We start from the raw sequence: 16,615 nt of genomic DNA, 5'->3' as shown, positions 1-16,615 counted from the left end.
CCCCGGCCTCCGCGCCGCGCTCGGCGCCCCTCCCCCGCCCCCGCCCGCCGGGCCGCCGCCGCCGCCGCCTCCCCGCGCGGGTTAAGGAGGAGCGGGCGGCGCAGAGCCTCGGGTGCGCTGCGCCCGGGGAGCCGCGCCGCCGCCCCCCGCCCCGCGAGCTCCCGGGGGGACCCGACGCGCGCCGCCCGCGGCCCTGGGGACGCGCGCCCTCCGCGCTCCCCTCCGGCCGCCACTGGACCCCGTGCAGCTCGCCATCCGCCCGAGATGACACCCACTGCTGTCTGTCGGGAGAGTCCCTCGTTCGCGCTGCAGGAACTGTCAATTTCAGTTCCACGCTAATTCTGCCATACTGATTTTTTTTTTTTTAGTTCATTGTCTTCCGTACATAGATGAACATCGGTTTTCTCAGGAGTGCCTTTGATGGGTTTCCTCTTTTCCCTGAGATAGCTTTTAAAGGGGTATGGGATTGGGCCGAAGTTAGTGTATTACACTGATACCTCCCGGAGTTCAGGAAATGCTTGTTGAACGACTGAATGTAGAAGGTGGTCAATGACCGTGCAACCGAGAAAACTCTGGACCAAACATCGGAAAATCTAGCAGAATCTAAACTTGTGCAAGGCCAAGTTCTATGGCATCCTGGGCGGCGAAGAGGAGGTCCTTATACTCGCCTCACCCACCCAATAAGGCTCCTGCAAGAATCTAATGATCTCATTTATGTGGAAATGCTTTTTAAGCCACTGTACACAAATGTGTAAAGAATACTGTTCAGTTCACTTGGCAGTTCTATAACGTATCTTATCCGGGTCACAGTATAGAATGTTCATATCCTCTGCCTTTAACAGAATAATCCCCACCCAAAGACAGAAAACACCACCAGATGACTACCTCCATTTTTCCTCTTGAACTCATTATTCTTCTGCAAATTCTTCTGCAAATTCTTATGTGTTTCATCATCTGGCCTCTTGAACTTTTCCCAAACTACTCTACTTTCTGTTAAATAAGAAGAAAACAATATTATCCGTGAAATATTTTAATTGCTCAAAAAATAAAAAGGCAGAATACTCCAGGATTACAGCTTGTTCATTACATTTCATATTTAGATATTAAAGTTTTTTTTTCCTCTTCTGGTTAAATATATAATACTGTATTTTATATTTACAATGTGCCAAGCATTGATTGAGCTATGCATGTATTATCACATTTAATTCTTCCCAATCCCATAAGGCACTATTATTAAGCCTATTTTACAGATGAGAAAGCTGAAATAGAGCCATAGATTGTGTCTGAGTTCAAATTATTAGTAAAATGCAAAATCAGGACTTAAATTAACAAATTCACAATCCAAATGATTCTTCTATCCCATTTTCCTGAGCTGTCAGAATTAAAAGTCATTCCTTTAATTGTAATTAAAGACAGTCAACTCCAGCTGAGCCTTCTCTTCCTTTCCTCTTCCAACATCCAGAATTAAAATTGTATTTTTCTCTCCTCTTTGAAACATTGATTCATTCTCCCACACACAGATAATTTGGCATCAGATGTTTCTTACTTTGTGTTACATGTTTTGTTATGTTTCTTTTTTCAATCCTTTTTTGACTTTTTTTATGTATATGAAATTTGAGGATCAGGGGTAGAGAGGTCAAAGTACTAAAAGTGAGAAAGTTAGGGAAGGCTTAGAATATCTTCTAGAAATTGAGAAAAGTAAAAAGCTCAAGAAATTATTTGACATATACAAGACATTTGCTGCAGCATTATATAGAGCTGTTGGAAATTAGCTAAACATCTATAATAAGGCAACTGTTAAATACCTTATGGTACTGCTATATAATAGAATACTACTTAGCTTTTAAATGAGTAAATATATTTAACTCTGGAATGGAGAATTAGTGAGTAATTGTTTTAATTCTTATGTCTTTACCATTTAGCTATTTTGCAATAGTCATGTTATTATTTTAAAGAACTAATTTTTTTCATACATCTAAATATTTTTCAGTGAGAATATGTTTAAAAAAAGTTTGTATAATATGATTACGTAGTTGATTTTTGTAATATATATGTATTGATGTCTGTATGTATATATTTGTGTATGTACACATACACACACACACACACACATAGATGGATATATACCAAAAATGTAAGCTTAAAGATTATTATAATTTCTCATTTTCCACTGTATCTATAATTACTATTTGTATGGTTTTTGCTTTTGCAGTTTTTTTTTTAATTAAAAAAAGAACCTGAAAAGCTAGTTTTGTTTTGTTTTGTTTTTCCCCTGAGACAGGAAGAAGCACTTACATTCATTCTCCATATACTTTCTATTAAGGAAGGTGATATGGAACAGAAGCAAAATGTAAAGGATCCACCCTTCTCAATAATAGAAGCTAGTATCTAATTATTCATGTGTGCTATTCTACCTTGAGCAAAATGATTCTTCTAATATTGGTGACCAATATACCACGATACATATTTTGGAAGAATTTTTGAAACACTTGTGTGTTACATGAAACATGGTATAGTGGATAAAATTCATGTATTCAAATCTCAGCTTTGACACTCAATAACTGAGAACTTAAGTCATTTAACTGCTCTGGTAGTCAGTTTCCTCATCAGTAAAATAGGGATAATAATATCACCTACTTCATAGTGCTGGGGAGGGACTGTGATTCCATGCAAGGAATGCACTTAGATATGTGCATGGAGGAAGAGGAACCTAGAAGTTCAAAGAGGCTTAAAAGACATAGCAACCAAATGCAATGTATACAGATCAAGAGACAGGACACACCTGTCAAATACAATATATGGCCATTTCAGGGGATCCTGATTTGAACAAAGGAACTGGGAAAGACACCAATTTCTCAATCAAAATTTCAATCCTGACTTTGGTGATATAAAAGAATTATTGCTATATTTTAGATGTGTTAAAGAATTATGCTATTTTTTAAAAGATATTTATCTTTTTAAGATTCATACTAAAGAATTTAGTCATGGAATGCCTGAAATTTGCTTCAAAATAATCAAGTGATAAAGGGAAGAGGTATAGATAATAAGAAACTAGCCAAATGTTGCTTATGACAACATGGGCTTTTTTTCATGTATCTGTTTTTTATTCTACTTCTGCATGTGTTTGAAATTTTACAAGATAAATAGTTTTTTTAATACTGTTTAAAAAGCTATCGAAAATTAAAAAAAAAAAAGCTATGGAACAACTGTCAATATTTGCGTGTGCTTAGTAGCTCAGTCGTGTCCGACTCTTTGCAACCCCATGGACTGCAACCCACCAGGCTCCTCTGTCCGTGGGATTCTCCGGGCAAGAATACTAGAGTGGGTTGCCATGCCCTCCTCCAAGGGATCTTCCCAACCCAGGCCTCCCGCATTGTAGGGCGATTCTTTTACCGATTGAGCCACTAGGGAAGCCCTTTAAATATTTACTATATGCTTTATATTTGTAATGTTATCTGATGTTTGTTTACACCTTTCAGATCACAATGTGTTTTTATTTACACGAAGTCTTTTAGTACTCACACTGAACGTATATGGTAGCTATTATTATTCCCATTTTACAAATGATAAGACTGAATTAGAGGCAAGACTGGCAGGAGGCCCAATATACCACCTCCGCTCTTCCAGCTTCCAGCGGACCCTCCGTAAGAGTAGTAGGCGGTAACCCACAGCCACTAAGCAACCGGCTCTTGCTTCCTTTAGCGACTGTCCGCAGACTTAGTGGGGAGACAAAAAGCAAACACACAAATGATTCACTTAGAAATATTTATCAGACAAAATTGGAGCCCTCATTTGCACATCTAGCCGCTACTTTAAAAGGAACTCTCAGGGAGAAAACACAAAAGATGAGATTACTCGTAAAAGTTCTCTCCATGGTTTGGTTTTCTTTTACGTAACTTTATTGTTGTAAATTTCATTCGTTTCTATTCTCTACCTAACCTGTTTATTCTTCCTGAAAATAAAATCAGGCGTAAGGTGAGGGGACCAGAGATGAGAAACTGCATGGGAAGCGAAGCTGGGAGGCAGGAGGATGTCACATCCCAGTCGCTTGGAGGCCCAGGCACCTCACAGCTCGGCGCCACCTTAAGAAGCGTTAGCATCTCCGCCGGCCCTGCTGGCCTTCGGCTCCTCCCACTCCCGTGTCAGCTCCTACCCGGGAACGTGGGGAAAGGGAGGAGAGACGCACTGAATGGAAAGATTGGCGCGGGAGTCTGCGGGGTCTCTCCTTCCCCCGGCTCTGCGGCGCGGGGAGGAGCGTGGACAGCTCGGCCCTTTGGGGTTTGGTCCTGTTCCTGAAGACTCGGGATGGGAACGTGTTCTACTGACCTGAGGGTTCGGGGGAGATATACAGGGGTGGGGGGCTCATCTTGGGGTGCGGCCGAGGGGGGACAGAACTGGGGCGTCTGAGACATACAGTAGGCAGTGATCGTTGGTCGCAAATTGTAAGTTTCAGAGGTCCGTACGCGTCTCCTTCAAACCATTTCCAAAAGTGGGGGCAAGTTTTCCATTCTCCGCCCAATTCCCCTTCTTCATTTTAATTGATTGGGTTTAAGGTAGGCCGGGCCCCAGGTTGCTTGCTGGTTGGCTCCCCAAGTAATCTATCAGGATGACTCAGGCGCGGGGCGGCTGTTTGGGAAGGAAGTGAAGTTTATTTTGGTACCTCCCATCCCAACTACTGATTGGTTGAGATTCGCAGTGATGTAAAACAAGGCATAAAAATGTCCACTAAAGGGAAGGGCCAATTGGCCACTCTCGCAGGGGCGCTGTCTAGGCTGGGACTGGGAAGAGCTAGACGGAGTCGGCTGTTGTGGTGAAGGACCAAATGGATTGAAACCCGGAAATGAGTTTAGTAGGGAGCTGAAGGGAAAGGGAAATCTGCGAAATCTTCCCTGCCCTCAATCAAGGTCATTTCCTGCGTGAGATCGATAGTTTCCTGTTTACTCAGCGAAGTCAGCGGGTACCGTGGTTTTCTGGAATACATGTGATAGTTGAATTCGTATGAGCCTCTGGTCCTAGACTTCCCATTTACTTATATTACCCAAAAGGATGAATGAGACAGAGGAAAGGAAAAACGTGGAGTTTAACCATGTCTTTAGGGAAGGATGGGGAAACCGAGGTTCTTGTATAGAAAGCTAAGGACTGACTGGATGACGGGATCCAAGCAGGTGGGTTCCTAAAGAAACCATTCACAAAGTAATTGGAGAGGCTGGGTGGAGGTGAAGGAAACTATAAAAGTTTGTCTGAAGGAAGGACATTGATCAAATTACAGAAACCTACTTGGATCAGTACAGTCGCTCAGTTGTGTCCGACTCGTTGCGTCCCCATGGACTGCAGCACGCCAGGCTTCCCTGGCTATCACAAACCCCCGGAGCCTGCTCAAACTCCCGTCCATCGAGTTGGTGATGCCAGCCAACCATCTCATCCTCTGTCGTCCCCTTCTCCTAGGATATGAATGTATTTTATGCATCGTTGCATATCCGGTGCCTAGCAGTATCTCATACATAGCAGGTTGAGAACCCAAAAAATAAGACGATTACAAAGTATGTGACACACATTCTAAATACTGCAGACATTGAAATATGTTTTTAAAGGTATCTATGGCAATCTGGCTCCAAAATCACTGCAGATGCTGATTGCAGCCAGGAAATTAAAAGACGCTTACACCTTGGAAGGAAAGTTATGACCAACCTAGATAGCATATTAAAAAGCAGAGACATTACTTTGCCAACCAAGGTCCGTCTAGTCAAGGCTATGGTTTTTCCCGTGGTCATGTATGGATGTGAAAGTTGGACTGTGAAGAAAGCTGATCGCCGAAGAATTGATGCTTTTGAACTGTGGTGCTGGAGAAGACTCTTGAGAGTCCCTTGGACTGCAAGGAGATCCAACCAGTCCACTCTAAAGGAGATCAGTCCTGGGTGTTCATTGGAAGGACTGATGCTGAAGCTGAAACTCCAATACTTTGGCCACCTCATGCGTCGAGTTGACTCACTGGAAGAGTCTGATGCTAGGAAGGATTGGGGGTGGTAGGAGACGGGGACGACAGAGAATGAGATGGCTGGATGGCATCCCCGACTGGATGGACATGAGTTTGAGTGAACTCCGGGAGTTGGTGATGGACAGGGAGGCCTGGCGTGCTGTGATTCATGGGGTCGCAAAGAGTCGGACATGACTGAACTGAACTGAACTGATGCCAATCAGTCCAGAATATTCATTGGAAGGACTAATGCTGAAGCTGAAACTCCAATACTTTGGCCACCTGATGCGAAGAACTGACTCGTTGAAAAAGACCCTGATGCTGGGAAAGATTGAAGGCAGGAGGAAAAGGGGACGACAGAGGATGAGATGGCTGGATGGCATCACGGACTCGATGGACATGAGTCTGAGCAAGCTCTGGGAATTGGTGATGGAGGGAAGCCTGGTGTGGTGCAGTCCATGGGATTCCAGAGTCAAACACAGCTGAGTGACTGAACTGAAGTGATGGCAGTTTTATGATCCTGGAAAAATGTATCACATTTACCACCTGGATTGTTCTAGCCATAAATTGAAAGATAAGTCTGCTCCCTGAATCTACCTGGGAGAAGCTACCTACCTGTGAAAAGCTACCAGTGAAAATGCTGCCATTTTCTCCCTAACACCCTGAGAAGTTTAAAATTTGGAAGCAGATTTCCCCTTAAGGTGCGTGTGTGTTAGTCGCTCAGTCGTGTCTGACTCTTTGTGACCCCATGGACTGTAGCCTACCAGGCTCCTTTGTCCGTGGGATTCTCCAGGCAAGACTACTGGAGTGGGTTGCCATTTTCTTCTCCAAAAAGGCTGGTGAAAGTGTGTAAAATCAAGATGATAACTGTACTTAGCAGCACAGTCGCAATAAAGCATCACTGAGATCTGAGGAAGTATTATCTTCTTAGGATTTCCTGCTTTGGACTGAGTTAGCTTGAGACAGTGAATCACCCCAGTGTCCTAAATCCATCAACAAGAACACAGATGCTCTGTTTGTCATAAATATCTATTAAACCTTTTAAACTTGAAAAGATAGATGGTATTAGTGAAAAGATAGCTCTACATCCATAAGGTGTTTAACCTACAATCAGCAATTCCATAATAGGAAGAACTATTTGAATTGAGAGATGTCCTCTATACTGTAAATTATGCAATACCTTTGCTTCCCAGCATTAATAGACCTTTTTTATTTTTTTCCTAGTCCAGACTTTTTCTTAGAGCTAAATTTCAGCAATGCTTTAACACTGTCTAAATATTGTGCTTTGGAAATTGAGGGACCAGTGTAAGGACTTCCCATTAGTATTATAACTATCCCCACTGCAGAGCCTGCAAGGGCTCTGGGTCAAGATTCAGTAACAGGTACGTTCTGTTTGTCCTAGGTGATCCCATCTTTTTATGATCATCCAGGATATCCTAGGCCAGATAGTTTAAAAGGGAGTCTATCATATTGGCCTTTCAGTATCACTATGGCTGTAGTTTAAAGATAGGAGAAGGAACAAGAGGCAGCTGTATTTGCAATAGTAAGAGTACCATGGGAAAATTATTATGAAGGCAATGGCAAGCCACTCCAGTACTCTTGCCTAGAAAATCCCATGGACGGAGGAGCCTGGTAGGCTGCAGTCCATGGGGTCGCTATGAGTCAGACATGACTGAGCGATTTCACTTTCACTTTTCACTTTCACACGTTGGAGAAGGAAATGGCAACCCACTCCAATGTTCTTACCTGGAGAATCCCAGGGATGGGGGAGCCTGGTGGACTGCCGTCTATGGGGTCACACAGAGTCGGACACGACTGAAGTGACTTAGCAGCAGTAGCAGTAACATACACAATTCTAGCATAATAAGGTATTGTTATATGTTGCTTATACCAAAGTGGCAGTAGGGGTGGGACAGGGAAGGAAGGAGATTTTCCAAATTTTTTTGGAGAATTGTTTGTCTAAGCTTTCTGGGCACAGAGGTTGTGCACCTGGGAGAACCGTTGGCTCAGTGGTTGCAGAGGCAGTTCTGGCTGCATGAGAGGAGGACAATGCGGGGTGAGCATCAGCATGGCAGAATAGGACACGCTGGTATCAGTGGATTAGGAAACATTGGGGAAGGCGCAAGGAGTGTTCTTCTGCAAATATGCTCAGGCGGAGGGTAAAAAGCTGGGATTGAGAGGCCAGGTCCAGAACACTGACCAAGGCACAGGGCAAGGGCGATTGCAAGGTCCCGTCCCCAAAGTGCGTCATTTGCAAGAATGGCTTGAGACAAGAGGAAATCCCAAAACAAACGTTCGCCAACAGAGCAAACTTCTACAGTGAGACAGTCATCTCAAAGTTGGATTACTCAGATTCCCAACTTGTAAAATAATGGCCAGAATTTAAATTTCCCGAGATAAACTCAGTGGTTTTTTATTGTTAAGAGAGATGGAACTACTCTGTGTTCAATCTTAGAATTTATCAGTAAGTTACTTTAGTATCAGATATTTGATTATGACTGTATATTATAGGTATGATGGAATGATTACACTGTAAACAATTCTAATCAATGAAAACACATTACAGCCTTCAAAAAAAAAAGAATTGTGTTTATGAGAGAAAAGCGTTTTGCTCCTAGAAATGTTAAAAGAATATGGAAACATATAATATTAGTTTTAGGTTAATAATTCATACACGTAAAGCACTGTCACTTTCCCAATGATGATGCCCAATGAGTCAAACTAGAAATTGTGTCTCAGGGGGTCTAGAATGCAAGGAATAAGCTACTATTGTTCCTCATCAAAGACCCAAGCCCTCCAGCGAGTAGAGGTAAACCGCTGGCATCTTGATTAGTGAGAACCTGAGACACTGAGTCAGATAGCCTCTCGGGTGTCAGGGAAAACCTCAAACTCCAGGAGACTAGCTGCTTCCACCTCCCACCCACCTCGTGAAATACCGTGATCATGAGTTTCTTTTTTTAAAAAATTATTTATTTATTTATGTTTCAAGAGCCAGCACAGTCACTACTAAAGTAGTGTCAGGTTGGGCTTACAAGATGGCTCAGTGGTAAAGAATCTGCCTTCTAATGCAGGCGACACAGGCTGCATCTATGAAATTAAAAGACACTTGCTCCTTGGAAGAAAAGCTATGACAGACCTAGATATTGACAGGCAGAGACATCACTTTGCCCACAAGCGTCGGTCTAGTCAAAGCCATGGTTTTTTCCAGTAGTCATGTATGGATGTGAGAGTTGGACTATAAAGAAGACTGAGCACTGAAGAACTGATGCGTTTGAACTGTGGTGCTGGAGAAGCCTAAAGAGCCCCTTGGACAGCAAGAAGATCAAACCAGTCATTCCTAAAAACTCAACCCTGAATATTCACTGGAAGGACTGATGCTGAAGCTGAAGCTCCAATACTTGGGCCAGCTGATGCAAAGAGCCGACTCATTGGAAAAGACCCGGATGCTGGGAAAGACTGAAGGCAGGAGGAGAAGGGGACGACAGAGGATGAGACAGTTGGATGGCATCACCAACTCGATGGATATGGGTTTGAGCAAGCTCTGGAAGATAGTGAAGGACAGGGAAGACTGCCGTGCTGCGATTCATGAAGTCACAAAGAATCAGACACAACTTAGTGACTAAACAACAACAGCAGGTGTAAGGTCACTACCCCTTGCCAGGAAAAAAGAAAAACAAAGCAGCTTCTTAGCCAGTCCTGCTTAAGATGTGCTGAATGAACCTTACTGCTGGGCCTTCATTTCTTGCTAACTAAAATTAGTATTATATATAAATACTAACATTTAAGAAAGGAGGGGAAAGAAAGGTATGGAAGAAACAGTTTCTAAAAAGAACATGTACAGTAGCTTCTCTTATTGGCAGTTTCACTTTCTGAGATTTCACTTACCCATGGTCAATCACTGCCTGAAAATATATTAAATGGAAAATTCCAGAAGTAATCGGTCCACAAGTTTTAAATTGTGCACCATTCTAAGTAGCATCATGAAATCTCAAGCCATCCCACCTGGGCAGAAAACATCCCATTGTTCTGTGTATATATGAATCCTTGCTGAATTCTCTGCCCATTAGTCTCTTAGCAGCTGCTGCTTTATCAGCTATATTGTCACAATGGTATATTCACATAACTTTTATTATGGTATATTGTCACAACTGTTCCTTTTTATTAATAGTTACTATTGTTAATCTCTTACTGTGTCTAATTTATAAGTTAAACTTTATCATAGGTGTATATGTATCATATATGTAATTTATATGTAATTACATATATGTATCATATGCATAATTTATACATTAAACTATATCATAGGTGTATATTTATGTATAGGAAATATAGAGTTTGGTACAATCTGTGGTTTCAGGCATCCACTGAGGGTCTTGGAAAGTATCCCCTATGAATAAGAGGGAACTACTATAATAAGAAAATGCCAATTTAAATATAAGATAGATTAGTGAAGCTCTTAGTTCCCTTAATGGTTCTGAAGGTCTATTATTTCACTTTTTAATCTGGACTCCTAATAAACTTCCACCTGAACTTCAACTTGTAGACTCTACAACTGTCCCATTCAGCGATTCAGATTTAATAAGGAAAAACAGATTTTATCATGTCACTCTATTTGTTTGAAAATATTCTGTGGATACCAATTATCAGTAAACTATAATACATGCTATTCAGCTTGACATTCAAGATTGTCTTCAACCTAATCCTAACCAATATTGCCCCCAATTTCTGCCCCCAAAATGACTAGCATCACCTAAGTAGGTGCCTTTACTTACGTTACCATTTTCCCTCATTTCAACAGATATCCATTGAGCTTATTAATTATCTCCTAGGTGCCAGACTTTGTGTTAGAAACATTAACAAATTCAATGATGAAACAGGCTCAGCCCCTGCTAGAGTGACCACCCATCCAGGTTGCCCAAGACTGTCTTGGGTTTAGTGCTAAAACACCCCTGTCCTGAGAAACCCCTGAGTCTAGGAAAGCTGAGACAGTTGATCATGCTGATCCCTATCTACAGGAAATTATGAGGTTCTTCAGGTACTTTCTGGGGCTTCCTCAGTGGCTCAGTGGTAAAGAATCTGCCTGCAGTGCAGGAGGTGGAAGAGACACAAGTTCGATCCCTGCCTGGGTCAAAATATCCCCTGGAGAAGGAAATGGCAACACATTCCAGTATTCTTGTCTGGTAAATCCCATGGACAGAGGAGCCTGGCCATGGGGTTGCAAAGTGTTGGACACAACTGAGCACACACACACTAAGATCCCTTCTAACTTAGAAACTGAGTAGATGGACATTCCATTTTTTTCCATTTATTTTTTAAAGTTTTTTTCAATTGGAGGATAATTCCTTTACAATACTGTACTGGTTTCTGCCCAACAACAACGTGAATCAGTTGTAAGTATGCATATATCCCCCTTCCTCTTGAACCTCACCCCCATACCCACACCATCCCACCCCTCTAGGATGTCACAGAGCACCGGGTTGAGCTTCCCATTCAGTTCAGTTCAGTTGGTCAGTCATGTCTGACTCTGCGACACCATGGATTGTAGCACGCCAGGCTTCCCAGTCCATCACAAACTTCCAGAGCTTGCTCAAACTCATGTCCTTCAAGTCGGTGATGCTGTCCAACCGTCTCATTCTCTGTTGTTCCCTTCTCCTCCCTCCTTCAATCTTTCTCAGCATGAGGGTCTTTTCAAATAAGTCAGCTCTTCCCATCAGGTTGTCAAAGTATTGAAGCTTCAGCATTAGTTCTTCCAATGAATATTCAGGACTGATCTCCTTTAAAATTGACTGGTTTGATCTCCTTGCAGTCCAAAGGACTCTCAAGAGTCTTCTCCAATACCACAGTTCAAAAGCATCAGTTCTTCAGTGCTCAGCTTTCTTTATGGTCCAACTTTCACATCCATACATGACTACTGGAAAAACCATAGCTTTGACTAGACGGACCTTTGTTGGCAAAGTAATGTCTCTGCTTTATAATAAGCTGTCTAGGTTGGTCATAGCTTTTCTCCCAAGGAGCAAACATCTTTTAATTTCATGGCTGCAGTCACCATCTGCAGTGATTTTGGAGCCCAAGAATATAAAGTCTGACACTGTTTCCATTTTTTCCCGTCTATTTGCCATAAAGTGATAGGACCAGATACCGTGATCTTTGTTTTTTGAATGTTGAGTTTTAAGCCAAATTTTCCACTCTCTTCTTTCACTTTCTTCAAGAGGCTCTTTAGTTCCTTTTTGCTTTCTGCCATAAGGGTGGTGTCACCTGCTTATCTGAGGTTATTGATATTTCTCCCGGCAATCTTGATTCCAGCTTGTGCTTCATCCAGTCCAGTATTTTGCATGATGTACTCTTCATATAAGTTAAATAAGCAGGATGACAATATACAACCTTGACATACTCCTTTCCCAGTTTGCAACCAGTCCATTGTCCCATGTCAGGTTCTAACTGTTGCTTCTTGACTTGCACACAGACTTCTCGGGAGACAGGTAAGGTGCTCCAGTATTCCCATCTCTTGAAGAATTTTCCACAGTTTGTTGTGATCCACACAGTCAAAGGCTTTGGCATAGTCAATAAAGCAGAAGTAGAAGTATTTCTGGAACTCTCTTGGTTTTTTGATGATCCAACGGATGTTGGCAATTTGATCTCTGGTTCCTCTGCCTTTTCTAAATCTAGCTTGAACATCTGGAAGTCCACGGTACACATACTATTGAAGCCTGGCTTGGAGAATTTGAGCATGACTTTACTAGTGTGTGAGATGAGTGCAATTGTGTGGTAGTCTCAACATTCTTTGGCATTGCCTTTCTTTGGGATTGGAATGAAAACTGACCTTTTCCAGTCCTGTGGCCACTGCTGAGTTTTCCAAATTTGCTGGCATATTGAGTGCAGCAGTTTCACAGCATCATCTTTTAAGATTTGAAAGAGCTCAACTGAAATTCCATCACCTCCACTAACTTTGTTCATAGTGATGGTTCCTAAGGCCCACTTGACTTCACATTCCAGGATGTGTGGCTCTAGGTGAGTGATCACACATCATGGTTATCTGGATCATGAAGATCTTTTTTGTGTAATTCTTTTGTATATTCTTGCCACCTCTTCTTAACATCTTCTGCTTCTGTTAGGGCCATACCATTTCTGTCCTTTGTTGTGTCCATCTTTGCATGAAATATTCCCTTGTTATCACTAATTTTCTTGAAGAGATCTCTAGTCTTTCCCATTCTTTGTTTTCCTCTATTTCTGTGCATTGATCACTGAGGAAAGCTTTCTTATCTCTCCTTGCTATTCTTTAGAACGCTACATCAGATGGGTATATCTTTCCTTTTCTCCTTTGCCTTTAGCTTCTCTCTTTTCTTAGCTATTTGTAAGTCCTCCTCAGACAATCATTTTGCCTTTTTGCATTTCTTTTTCTTGGCGATGGTCTTGATCAGTGCCTCTCATACAATGTCATGAACCTCTGTCCATAGTTCATCAGGCACTCAGTCTATTAGATCTAATCCCTTGAATCTATTTCTCACTTCCACTGTATAATCATAAGGGATTTGATTTAGGTCATACCTGAATGGTCTAGTGGTTTTCCCTACTTTCTTCTATTTAAGTCTGAATTTGGCAGTAAGGAGTTCATGACCTGAGCCACGATCAGCTCCCAGTCTTGTTTTTGCTGACTGTATAGAGTGTCTCCATCTTTGACTGCAAAGAATATAATCAATCTGATTTCGGTATTGACCATCTGGTGATGTCCATGTGTAGAGTTGTATCTTGTGTTGTTGGAAGAAGGTGTTTACTATGACCAGTGCATTCTCTTAGTAAAACTCTGTTAGCCTTTGCCATGCTTCATTTTGTACTCCAAGGCCAAACTTGCCTGTTACTCCAGGTATCACTTGACTTCCTACTTTTGCATTCCAGTCCCCTATGAATGAGAAGGACTTTTTTTTTTTTTGGATGTTCTAGACAGTCTTGTAGGTCATCATAGAACCATTCAACTTCTGTTTCTTCAGCATTAGTGGTTGGGGCATAGACCTGGATTACTGTGATATTGAATGGTTTGACTTGGAAACGAACAGAGATCATTCTGTCATTTTTGAGGTTGCACCTAAGAACTGCATTTCAGACTCTTATTTTGATTACGAGGGCTACTCCAGTTCTTCTAAGGGATTCTTGCCCACAGTAGTAGATATAATGGTGATCTGAATTAAGTTCACCCATTCTGGTCCATTTTAATTCACGGATTCCTAAAATGTTGATGTTCAGTCTTGCCAGCTCCTGTTGACCACTTCCAATTTACGTTGATTCATGGACCTAACATTCCAGGTTCCTATGCAATATTGCTCTTTACAGCATTGGACTTACTTCCATCACCAGTCACATCCACAACTGGGCGTTGTTTATGCTTTGGCTCCATCTCTTCATTCTTTCTGGAATTATTTCTCCACTCTTCTCAGTAGCATATTGGGCACCTACCAACCTGGGGAGTTCATCTTTCAGTGTCATCTTTTTGCCTTTTCGTATTGTTCATGGGGTTCTCAAGGCAAGAGTGCTGAAGTGGTTTGCCATTTCCTTCTCCAGTGGACCATGTTTGTCATAACTTTTCTTCCAATACTTCCCATTAGCTATCTCTATTACATATGATAATGTATTTCATTGCTACTCTCTCAATTCATCCCTCCCTTTCCTTCCCCGCTGTGTCCAAAGTCTGTTCTCTATATCCGCATTTCTATTCCTGCCCTGCAAACAGGTTCTTGGATGCATAGTCTTTCCCCAAACTTTCTTCCAAGGTAATTATTTGGGACTTCCCTAACTGTATAATGTCAAAGACTACTCCCAAGCAATGACTTTTATTTGTACTACTTCCTAGACTGAACTCCTGGGAGGCAGAGACATCTTTCCAGGACTCCACAGTGCCTCCTAGTGCCTTATGCAAAGGCAATAGTGACAATAAAAATAACATGAAGGTAGGTTGAATTGAGTAGAAGAGAACTTGGACAAATAACAGTTCAGACATTTTTGTTTCTTAATTAAAAAAAAAATTTAAAGTGAGACACATATGGAAAAATGCTCAGTTGGATATTTGTTTCTACAAAGCTAATGGCACCCAGACGAAATCACCGGAGACATCCCAGAAGTCCTGGTTATAACCTCTCAAAGTGTAACCACATATTTAAGTTTATGATACCATAGATTAGTTTGACCTGTTTTTGAAGCTTTATATAAATGGAATTATTCAACATGTCCTCTTTTGGACCTGGTTTCTGTGGTGCCCTGTACCAAGGTGACAGGTGTAAAGCCTTGTACCAAGGACACAGATGTGGAGCCCAGTACCAAGAACTTCTCTGGAACAGAGTGTGTCCCACAGCAACCGTTGCCATTGAGTCTCCCCGTCTAAACCAGCCTGCTCCCTGACCCCATGTTAGTTAAAAATACTCACCCTATAGCACCCTAACCAGTCACCTGATGCCACTCTTCCAGCAGGAATTTTCTTTTTGAGGCTATAAAAATTGGTTGCTGCTGCTGCTGCTGCCAAGTCACTAGCCCACAAAAAGCTTCAGCTCTCACTTGAGCTGGGCCGCTGTTCTAACAGCGTCTCCTGTTCTAATAAACTCTATTCTCCTCTCATACTGCCTCATGGCTGGTAATTGTTTTCAAACCCATGCATGGAACATGACAGTTTTCCTTCACTCAACTTTGTGAGGTTCATCCATATACTGTAGTGCATTCACTCTCATTTCTGCATAATATTCCATTGTGTTAATATACCACAATGTCATTATCCACTCTCCTGTTAGTGGACCCCTGGATTATTTCCAGTCTGGCATTGTTACAAATACTGCTGAGATGAACATTCTAATACCTATTTTTTGATGAATATGTGTATGCATTTCTGTTGGGTATATATCCAGGGGTGGAATCATGGGTCATAAGGTCGGCATATGTTCTTTTTTAAATTTTTTTATTTATTTATGTTTGGCTGTGCTGAGTCTTTGTTGGTACAGTGAGGGCCTTCTCTAGATTTGGCTCACCCGCCTAGATGCTTCGAGGAGTGCAGGATCTTTCCAGACCAGGAATGAAACCTGTGTCTCCTGCATTGCAAGGTGGATTCCTAGGGAAGCCCATGTTTTCTATGTCTGTGAGTCTGTTTCATAAATACATTTACTTCTATCATTGTCTGATTTACTTCACTTAATATGATAATCCCAAGGTGCATCCATGTTGCTGCAATGACTTTATCTCATTCTTTGTTACAGCTGAGTAATATTTCACTATGGGCTTCCCTGTGGCTCAGTGGTAAAGAACCCCGTTGCCAATGCAGGAGATGCAGGTTCGATCCCTGGGTCAGGAAGATCCCCTGGAAAAGGAGATGGCAACTCACTCCAGTATTCTTGCCTGAGAAATCCCATGGACAGAAGAGCCTGGAGAGCTATAGCCATGGGGCCAAAAAAGTCAGGCACAACTGAGCCCAACCATCATCACCACCACCAACACCACCTCTCTCTCCTTTTCCTCCTCCTTCATTTTAACCATCCTGGTGTGTGTGCAGTGGAATTTCCTGTGGTTTTAATAAGTTGAAGGTCCCCGATGACCAATTCACTTGCACACTTTTCACGAGTTTATTGCTCACTGGGAATATTCCCTTTTGAGAAATGTGGTGTAGACATT

General features: G+C 42.0%; 1 pseudogene; it reads left to right on the top strand.

The window, feature by feature from the left end:
* Positions 1-7,828: 7,828 nt before the first annotated feature.
* On the top strand, positions 7,829-8,670 carry LOC148777717 (acylphosphatase-1 pseudogene; annotated as a pseudogene).
* Positions 8,671-16,615: the final 7,945 nt, after the last annotated feature.

The sequence above is a fragment of the Moschus berezovskii genome, chromosome 6 (assembly GCF_049115385.1).
Source record: "Moschus berezovskii isolate FMDL1 chromosome 6, NW_MosBer_1.0, whole genome shotgun sequence".
Classification (NCBI taxonomy): Eukaryota; Metazoa; Chordata; class Mammalia; order Artiodactyla; family Moschidae; genus Moschus; species Moschus berezovskii.
The sequence above is the reverse complement of the archived record's forward strand: the minus strand, read 5'-3'. Positions and strand labels throughout refer to the sequence as shown.